Here is a 10253-nt window from a genome sequence, read left to right on the forward strand (position 1 = left end):
TAGAGCTCCAAGGAGATTATGTTGAAAAATAAAAAAAAATTTACTCAAAAAAAATTGTTTTTATACTTCATTCTAAGGACTTATTGAACTACCCTCGTATAATTACCAATAAAATTAATATGAACTGCCAAAAAGAAGACCAGTGTATCAACGACCCTCATTTTTTGTGGATTCAGTTCCGAATAGGTGAACTTGACGATTTCCTTCACACTGCGTATACTTATGTATTTTGATGCACTGATTACGAAAATGATGGTGAAAATTGGCGACTCGGCGATTTTCATGGTGAAATTGCGAAAAAAATAAATAAAAAATATGGTTTTTTGCGTTTATTTCATCCAATATACAAAATCTCGCAAAATGTTTCCAATAAAAGTTATAGATCGTACAAAAATACACATTTTTTGTGCAACACATTTTTTTCGACGAGTGATAGTTTCCAAGAAAATTAGTGATATCTCGATTTTTATGAAAAAAAAACAATGAGCATTCTCCATTGGTATCAGTTGGGTACCTACTCACGCTTTTCACCACGGGAAGGTCGTGATGAAGAGCGTCGTGGGGGCGGGAAGGCACCCTTGTGACTGGTCACACCCCTGCCCCTTTTCCCACGCGTCGTGGGGGCGGGAAGGCACCCCTGTGACTGGTCACAGAAATAATGTAAGGTCACACCCCTGCCCCTTCTGCTACGCGTCATGGGTGGGCGGGAAGGCACCCCTGTGACTGGAACCAGAACAAACTTAGGAAACGGGTTCAATTACGCGTATAAGACGGGTTGCTGACACTGGGGGGCTGCGTGAACCATTTATGTTGGATTTAGACGCATGTTAACAGCTGATATAACTAATGCCCTAAGAGTACTGTCCTCATGCTATCCGTCACGCTTGACTAAACACCTTCTCTCTCGGTCTAGCGGTGCGCGCATCAATAAAATGCCAAGTGCTTATTATTATTATACCAGTAAGCCATTTCCGTTTCGGGGTAGGCGTGACTCAGTTGGTGAGGATGGCACTAATGTGAGATAGGAAGTATAGATTTTGTAGATTGATCTAGAATTCTCGTGTTACCCGTTACCCATTTAAGTGACACGTTCATTCCGTAACACTGCTCCGAACCAGGCTGCTAATTAATATCTTTAGCAATCATCCCAATTTCTTGTTAATTATCATTCACCATAGTTTTCTGTCATGGCATACTTTTCTAGCTTCGTTCACGTCCATGCATTCTTTCATGAAAGCTCTCGTGTTTCTGTGGCTTCTTATGTCTCTTCTAATTAGGGTCTCATTTACAAATTCTAACCACTCTTTCCGCGGTTTGATATTAAGGTACATGCTCTTCATGCTTGTGTATATTTTGTTCAGCGTTCTTTGCAAGTCTTCGATGGATTCTGCAATAATAACCTTATCATCTGCGACCACGAACACACGCACCCTTACTGTTTCGAGATCCACACCTTCTTTGTCGAAGAGGGCCGTTCTTAGACACTTGTCTATGAATATTATAAATAGCCATGAGTTCATAACGCAATCTGTCTAACACCTTGCATAATGTCGAACCAGTAACTCAGTTTTCCATTAATCCTTCCACTCGCTTTGCTACCAATATATATTGGTTTTATTTCTTGTAGGAGGCATCTATTGACTCTGTGCTCTTTTAGGACTTCCCAAAGTTTATTTCTGTCTACCTTGTCAATTGTTTTTTCTAGGTTAACAAATGCACATCAGACTTTTTTCCTACTCTCAAAATACTAGCTTCAGCTGAAGCCACAACTCTGGTAAGCAAAACTCGGAAACTATTAGTGGTATCTAATTCTCCTTTGCGCAGGAATTTAGTGCTAAATAAGTGCCTATATATTATGCAAAAACTGTATTTTGTGCCCGGTAATTTTGATCAGAAACATGTAATGGTGGCTTCAGGTGACTCTGGTATGTGAAACTCGGAAACTATTAGTGATATGAAGTTCCAGCTTCCGGGACCTCTTTTTTCTGTGATCTTTCTTAAGCTAAATATTTGATCAGTACATGGTCTTCCTGACATAAATCCACTTTGGAATTCCCATATTTGTTTTGCTATTATTTTCATTACTCTACGTATAAGTATTTCTGAGTATATTTTACCCACGGTACTTACTAAGCTGATAACTCTGTAATGATTGCAGTAGCTTTTATATCCCTTTTTCTTGTATCTTGGTACGATAATCGCTTTCTTTCATTTGTCTAGGACTTCTGCCATATCGATACATAAATTTCTTAATTCGGATAATCTGTGAGGTATGTACTTGCCACCGTATTTAAACATTTAAGCGTTAATACTGTGTACATCAGTAGCTTTACCAATTTTTAAGTTCATTTTGACTTTTCTTGATTAGTCGTTTAAGTTTTCTCGTTTCGTCTCTTTAATCATTTTTAACTATTTCTCTCCTCATCGCTATGACATGCGTATCGCATATCGGCCTCTATATTTTTATTTTCTAATAGTTTATTTTGAAGACATGTGGATCATTGTATGCCTAATCCAAGTAATTGTAATAAACAAGCCCTTTTCTAAGCATAAGTCAACTGAGTGTAAGTGAAATTGTTATTTTACTTGAAAGTATCATATGAGGCGGAATGAACCACCTCCTCCTATATTAATTAACCTTACTTCTATGTATAAGAAAAAAAGATTCTAGTCCATAAAAATGCTCAGAAAACATTATGCCAGCTACACTATTGTAGGTTTGTAATAGAAAATAATACGAGTTGCCTGTTACCAGAAGAGAAGCATTGTAATCCGGTAAATTTTTCATCTAACTTAGTTAGAAAACTCATCCAACGATATACCCAAGCAGAAATATTATGTATAGTTTATATATAGTGTGAAGTATTATATAAAATATTCATTTATTTTATACATTTTTTATATAAAATAAATGGATATTATATATAAAACGTCACACTATATATAAACTATATATAATTTTTCCGCCTGGGTATAATGAGTCTGTAGCGTTTGGAATTTATTTTACTGAAGAATTTAATTTTTACTGTAACTGAGAACATGAGAAAAACAGAAAGTGCTTATATTTATTTCTTTAATACAATAATTGAAAGGTATGCAGAGAAAAATAGTTTTTTTTACTATCTTCTGGCGCTGCCCCGACCCAAGCCAAATAGACTTGTTTCCAGTCTTGATGCTGACCAGATTGATTTATTAGCAAAACAAAATGTTTGAAGAAAACTCTTAAATGTTTAGGTATTTGTGATAGAACAATAACCATTTTTATTATGGTTTCGACCATCAAATATTAGAAACTAAATATTAGAAAATTTTCCATTTTATCATTCGATTAGAATTGATAATGTTTCAAACATTTTTAATTAATAAATGCATAATTTGGTTGTTTTTGCACTTAACAAACTAAATTCTTTCAGTAATGATAGAGATTTTACAACCTACTTTTAAGAAAACCTCGAATTAAAAATATATTTATACAAAGATTTAAATAATAAAAAGTCTTTTCAGAATTCTGCTAATTAAAGAAAGTAAAGACGATGATCTTAAAGTATGTCTTGACTAGTCGAAAAGTGCCTGTGATTTTTGACAGCGCAGCTACATGCAAACGAAATTATCTTTTATTTACGATTTTTAGGGGTTCTGAGCCCCGGGCAGAAACCCTTATAGTTTTGGTCGGTTGTCAGTCCGTCGTTCTTTTTCCTAAAGAGTGAAAGTGAGGGAAGGGGTATGTACGGGGAGTAGGGTAGGGAAAGTATAAGTAGTGGAAATTTGGAAGTCTTCATTAACCGGAATTTACATGGAAATGCCTGGAATTCATAAAACAATCCGGGAAATCTGTGGTCTGAAATTAAAATTCTTATTTTCTGGGAAAAATTATGATTGTAATTATTTGAATATACAATTTAAAGGTAAAAGCGTATTTTGAGTTGAATGTTGTCGATTTATTAAGAGACAATCAGAAGCTGGAAAATCTTTCATAGAATCTTTGCTAGCATAAAAGTCAAACTCAGAAAAGTTTCTTGGGCTTTTTTTGTCGATAAATTCTTTTTATTTATGAGCACAGAATTTATGAAAAAGTATTATTTTTCTATTAATTTCCGATCGTATTCTGGTTCTCAGTTTTCACAATGTGGCCGCTATAGTGAAAGGAAAATAATTCTGTTCAATTCCTAATTTTTAGCCTGCTTCAAAACAAATTTTTCACAGCCATTAAAACGAAAGCCCTTAGCACTATTCAATTAAACGTTTTCAACTTAAATGCCGTTGAAATAAAAAATTGACATATTAAACTTTAATAAGTTGAAGAGTTGTTGAAAGATTTCTGTTTCAAAAATCTAAATCCGCGCTTTTATTTTCAATGCTCTAAATTGAAGAATGAATAAATACATTTATAAATGTTGAAAATTATATCATTTTTGAAGACTACTATACTACAATAAGAAGGTTGTATTCACATACCGATTATACCAAATCACCTAAAAATACGTAAAAATAAATATATTTATGACGTCATTGTTGATAAAATTCTTTTTCACATTCAACACATTAAATATTATTTTTCCTTCTTTTCTTCTAAATAAATAACCTCACTTCGAGGTTAAATTTCATCTCAACAGACTTGGTAAATTTAATTATTATAGTCTTCAACACGTAACTCAAGAATATTTTGAAATATACGATGCCTACGCACTCGTCTTGTGCTCGTTTTTTGGCATTTATTTCACTTATTTTGTCACTTTTTAATTATTAATTGAAATATTTCTGACGTTTGACACTTAACATTTAAACTTGGGAGATTTGGAATCATACCACTTTAGGCCCCGAAATTAATGGGGCGCCATCTTCACTCAAGATTGGCTGTTAAGCCGGAGTCTAGACGGGGCCAAATTTAACATCCACATTTAACATCATGTAACATAAATGATTTTTAAAACTAAAATTGTAATATTTTAATCTTTTAATATATATATATATATATTAATCAACCTTGGTAGGTATACAGGATGTCCCACGAGAACTGTAGTTAATTTTGTGGCGCGGTTGTGCACAAAAAATAAGCAAAAAAGTCCCGAAAAATTTTCACGTCTGATGCTTATTCTGGGCACAATAGAGGGTAAAAGTTGTCTGTGCGTGTGAGTATGTGTGGCGTGCGTGCGCCGTGTCAACTAAGATATTCTCCCACCGAAGTGCAGGATGATTCGATGCCCATCACACCGTCCGATAGTGCTTGCGTTAAACTCCTCCAAATGTTGTTTATCTCCATTGAGCTTCTTTAAACTCGTTTGAAATCTTTCCAAATTTAATAAAATTAATTCAAATCCTTTAATTTTTCTTAAACTCCTTAAAATATTTCAATTTTTTTAAATCCCATGAAATCTCTTCAAATTCGTTGAAATCTTTTTAAATTACTTTTCAGTAACTCGCTTCACATTCTTTAAAAGCACTTGAACTACCCTACAATCTTGTGCGTTTATAAAACTTGTACCCTCTGTTGTGCCCAGAATAAGCATCCGACCTACACAATTTTGTGGGCATTTTGGTTTATTTTTTGTGCCCCCCCCCCCTCCTACAAAATTAATTACAGTTCTCGCAGGACACATTAATTGAAGATTAAAGAAATACGCTACAATCGATTTTTGTTTAAATCATTAACTAAAAGTTGTCTGTAGAATTTAATTTGTTTTTTTTTATCATAAAACTTTATCAATAAAATATAATTTTACAATTTTACATATTAATGAGCAAGAAATACATTTGAGATTGCATCCATTAAGAAAATGGGAGTTAAAACCGTGATTTTTTAAAGTGTAGATCAATATATAGCTTACAGGTTTTTATTCAATAAACTTAAATTTTATGTGTAAAGATTTCATCATATTTTAAGTCATTTAACGATTTATGCAGACGCACCTGCAGCCAAAATCAATCGATGGATTTCGATGAAACTTAGCATAAATATATTAATTAGATAAATAAATGCTTATTTTTCGACCTGCTGGCCTTAAAAAATTGACTTGCTTACACTTCCATTTTTTACCGAATTTTCTTACAACTACCTTTTAAAAATGAACATAAGCAGCAATGCTTATCCTCCACGTTTATCCCACTCCTTTCCACCTGTTCACTTTCCTCCAACCAGTGCTCAACTTTAGCATTCCCCTTCCCGCACAATTCATACATCCTCTTCTCTCTAGAAAGCCAGAACCTATTAAAATACTCCACGCAACCGCATCTCATTCTCGCTATAAGTCCCTGACTTCCTTGATCTCCTTTCTCACGCCAATATGGCGCTCTCTCCCTTGGCACAATGCACACATAGTTCCCGTGACATCTTGACTCTATTATTCTCTCCTCTTCTTCTGTCTTCTCTTTCTCCATGCTATTCTTTTGAACCAACTCATATACCTTCCTTCCTTCCTCGTGCATCCTTCTCACTGCATCCGTCTGCAATCCATTCGTTCTAAAATACCTTTCCCCTTCCATATTCATCTTCGCACCCCTACGTCTGTTCTCCTTCTCCCACCAACACTCCCTAACCAGCTTACTTTCCCTCTCTTCCAAACATTTCTTCTCATATTTACACGCTCGATTCCCTGTTATAATCCCTAAACTTCTTCTATATTTATTTATTTATTTATTTAGAACATAATTTATTTCATGGTCTTTGACCATTACAAATAAGTGGAAAATATACAGTAATTAACATATTATTTGATAAATCCAACCAGAGAGTACCGTGCAGAAACAACGACGATTACAATTATAAGATGAGAATTAAAACAATATTTTAACGGATACAGTGACGTTTTCAGCCCTAAGACTCCATTATAAATGTTCGAAGACGCAAGGACAGTTTCTCGATGGCTCATACATAAATTTAAACTCAACGATCCGAATACAACCTCTAATTGAACCCAGAAACCTGAGCTGAGCTAGGCATCTTTCTTCTATACTCTTGCTACGTTCCCGTACAGCACCTTTGAGACACCTCCACCCCGCTTTAATCCCAGCCCCTACATCCCACGAAACGAATTCCCCTGCACTTCCTTCAACACCTCCTTCTCCTTGTCCCATACCTACATTTTCTCATATTTTTATTTTCCGATACCCTACCTTCGCCGCTCTCCCTTCTCTCCTCTGCTTCCTAGCCCTGTCATATAGCATTATCTACACATCCCATTCCTTAATCGTCAAATCTTGGTCAATAAAAACCTTCTTGTCCTTTACGCTACTTTTGTTACGCATTACTATTCTTTCTCCCCTCCATCCTAACTTTCCCTACCTTGCCTTTAACCCATCCTATGGTCTGTAGCAGCGCTTCCACCTACTCCCTTTCTTCCCCGCTCCTTAGCTTCAATCCTCTAATTATAATATTATTTCTCCTGTTTGTCTTCTCTTTAACCTCAACTCCATTGCCTTCATCCTATCATATTCTCCATCCTTTCCCAAGTACCTTGCTTCTCGTCCTCCCACCTGTCAACTACATCCATTTCCGACCTGCTATCCACCTTCTCAAGCCTTTTTTCCGCACTTTCCTTCCACACCCTGATCTCTTCTTTTATCTGCTTCACTTTATCCTCTTTTTCTTTCTTTACCGACACCACCTCTCTCTGCAATCCTTCGACTTTCCCGCTCAGCTCTTTTACCTCCTTTTTCTTATCTCTGATCCTCAGGTCCTCTCTGATACTTTCCATCTGCTCCATAGCCCCCTATGGGTATCCCTAAAACATCTGACCTCACCTATCAGCACCTCGAGAGCCTCCTTTGTCTGCCCCCCCCCCTCAGGCGCTCAGTTATTATATTTTATCATCCGATAACAATAGATAATTGTTTAAAAAGATAGATATAATTAAAAAATACTTGATTTGTTTATTTTTAGAGTTAGCAACTTTATTCTTTCAAAGCATAATCAAATGTAAATAAATAATTTTCAAACTTTGCTGTGTGACATGGAAAACTATCAACAATTGGTATTCTTCCTCTTATGCATTTAAACTAAAAGCTCTATTTTTCTATAGGTATATCAATCAATCTTTCAGAATTCTGTTTTTAAAAAGACTAATGAAGATGTTCTTAAAGTGCTTCTTAATGAGTTGGAAAACTACGGTGTTTTGCATCGCGCAGATACTTTCAGTACAAACGAAATTTGGTATTCATATTTTTCTTGATTTTTCAAGTTAATTTTGTTCGCCTCTTCCTGTGCCTTGGGGGTTTCCGGAACGAGACCAAAATGAAGACCATAATGGTAACGGAGCATTTTGTGATGCAACTGGCACATACACACCGAATTGATCAGCTACTTTATCCGAAATTGGTACTATCCTGCCGCTCTCTATATATCTTACAATGATATTCTTTTCTCTATTGCATATTGGATAAATAGTACCATTGTTGTTCCAACCAATGATACTAATACCCTTTGCTACTACATTTAAACAATCTAGAACAGGATGTAATTCATTATCTTCTGTCATGAAGAAAATATCAGGAAGTTCTGCTGCTGAAGCGCTAATTGTCCTTGGTGTAGTGAGGAACGCCGACCCCCATCGTAAACCTGGGCAAACGGTTCAGAAAGGAATAAGAACGATTAGATAGCTTTGGCAAGAAATTTCTATCATGAATAGGTACCAGCGTTTGGATTTGCATTTTAATTCAACTAACTTATCGTCATATTACAGAGAAAAATAATGTTGAAAATGATACGGAAATTAATATCAATTTAATACACAACAAAGTTGATACCGAGATGAAGACGATTTTTTTCGGCCTAGATATATGATCGATTTTTGAGATCGTAATGATCTGATTCGGAATCATGTATAATTGTATAAAGTCAAGCCAAGATGACCGACGTTCTTGGAGGGCTTTAGCTCATATATGCGAGCTTTTTATGATTTCTGATCTTGCAGTTTACTTGAAAATTAAAAAAAAAATAACGAAGCATGATAATAGAATATATCTCCTGTTAACTTTGTTAAGTGCGTATTTGTAACTTGCGTGAGTTTATACAGTAAACAAAAAATATCAATTTTATTGCAGAGCATTTTGCTCCAGCGGTCATTTGCCTCTCGAGATCATACACGGTGTGCTTGATGGCCGGCAACGGTTGATTAAAATGGATTTTAAAAATCTGCTAATGCAGAAAGTTTGTACATCGTTTGGTCATTAGAAATCAGTTGAATTTCAAATCCTAGCTGCTGCCTTTCGCCAGTTATGCGCATTTTTGTATTTTCACATAACAGCCGACCGTACAAAACTTGCGTATTCTAGTTTAGGAAGTACAATGCTTTTCAAAGTTAACTTTTTTTCCAAATTATTTTGAATACAAGAAGAAAATTCGAAGAAAATTCTATTACTGCTTTTAATAGCTGTGTTGAATATAATTTTGTGGTGTATACTTGTTACCTCGTAACAATAATATGCAGTCAAGCTATATGGAAAAATACATGAGGGTCTTACAAAATTTTTGGTTTCAATTACGAAATTTATCTCGATGTGTAGGCGTCAGGGAATCAAAAAATCTCCTTCACAGCGAATTTGAAAACTTCAAATTCCAAACATGTGCAAAATTGATGTTTTTACCAAATGTTTCTTTGTTATAGCAATATGAAATGCTGCACTGATAAGCTGGCTTTGACAATTTATTTATTGCGATTTTATTCAGTTTGACGCCAATGGTTTCTTAATTTATAGAAAAAAAATTCCCATGAATTTAAGAAAACGGAATATCCATAGCATATGTGTGAAGCTGTCTCAAATAAAAGTATGTAATTCCTTATTTTATTTATCCTACTTTCTCGCATTGAGAAACTCTGCCTCCGCGTCTTATATCTAAGTTATAATAAATTATGATATTATATGTTTACCAATATAATTAACAAGAACCGCTGAAGAGAAGACCAGAGTAGTAAAGACACTCTTTTTTGCTGGATAGAGTAATCTGATGTACAGGGAAATTCGCGATCGCATAGTGTAACAATGAACAGTCTACAAGTTATTTGAACAAATAGGCGAAGTTTTTGGAAAAATTTTGTATTTTATTAATATCTGTTTCCTCCTTAAAGGCATAAAAATGCTGCAGCATTACGCATTATGTGCAGAGGTTTTGAAATGCCTTTTGTATGTTACGTTACGTTATCAATCATATTCGCTTCACGTGATATCAATTACCATGCTACTTTGCAAAAATGCGTCATAGAAAATTCTGTTTATCGTTAAAATCCAAATTAATGACATCTCTCTCTCTCTCTCTCTCT

At 34.9% G+C, this 10253-nt stretch overlaps 1 protein-coding gene across 6 annotated transcripts in view; it reads left to right on the forward strand.

The window, feature by feature from the left end:
- Nucleotides 1–10253, forward strand: part of LOC117176036 (prostaglandin reductase 1-like) — a 149312-nt gene that overhangs the window by 96200 nt on the left and 42859 nt on the right. The gene's annotated exons all lie outside the window — the stretch shown is intronic.

This window comes from Belonocnema kinseyi, chromosome 7 (genome assembly GCF_010883055.1).
Source record: "Belonocnema kinseyi isolate 2016_QV_RU_SX_M_011 chromosome 7, B_treatae_v1, whole genome shotgun sequence".
Taxonomy (NCBI): Eukaryota; Metazoa; Arthropoda; class Insecta; order Hymenoptera; family Cynipidae; genus Belonocnema; species Belonocnema kinseyi.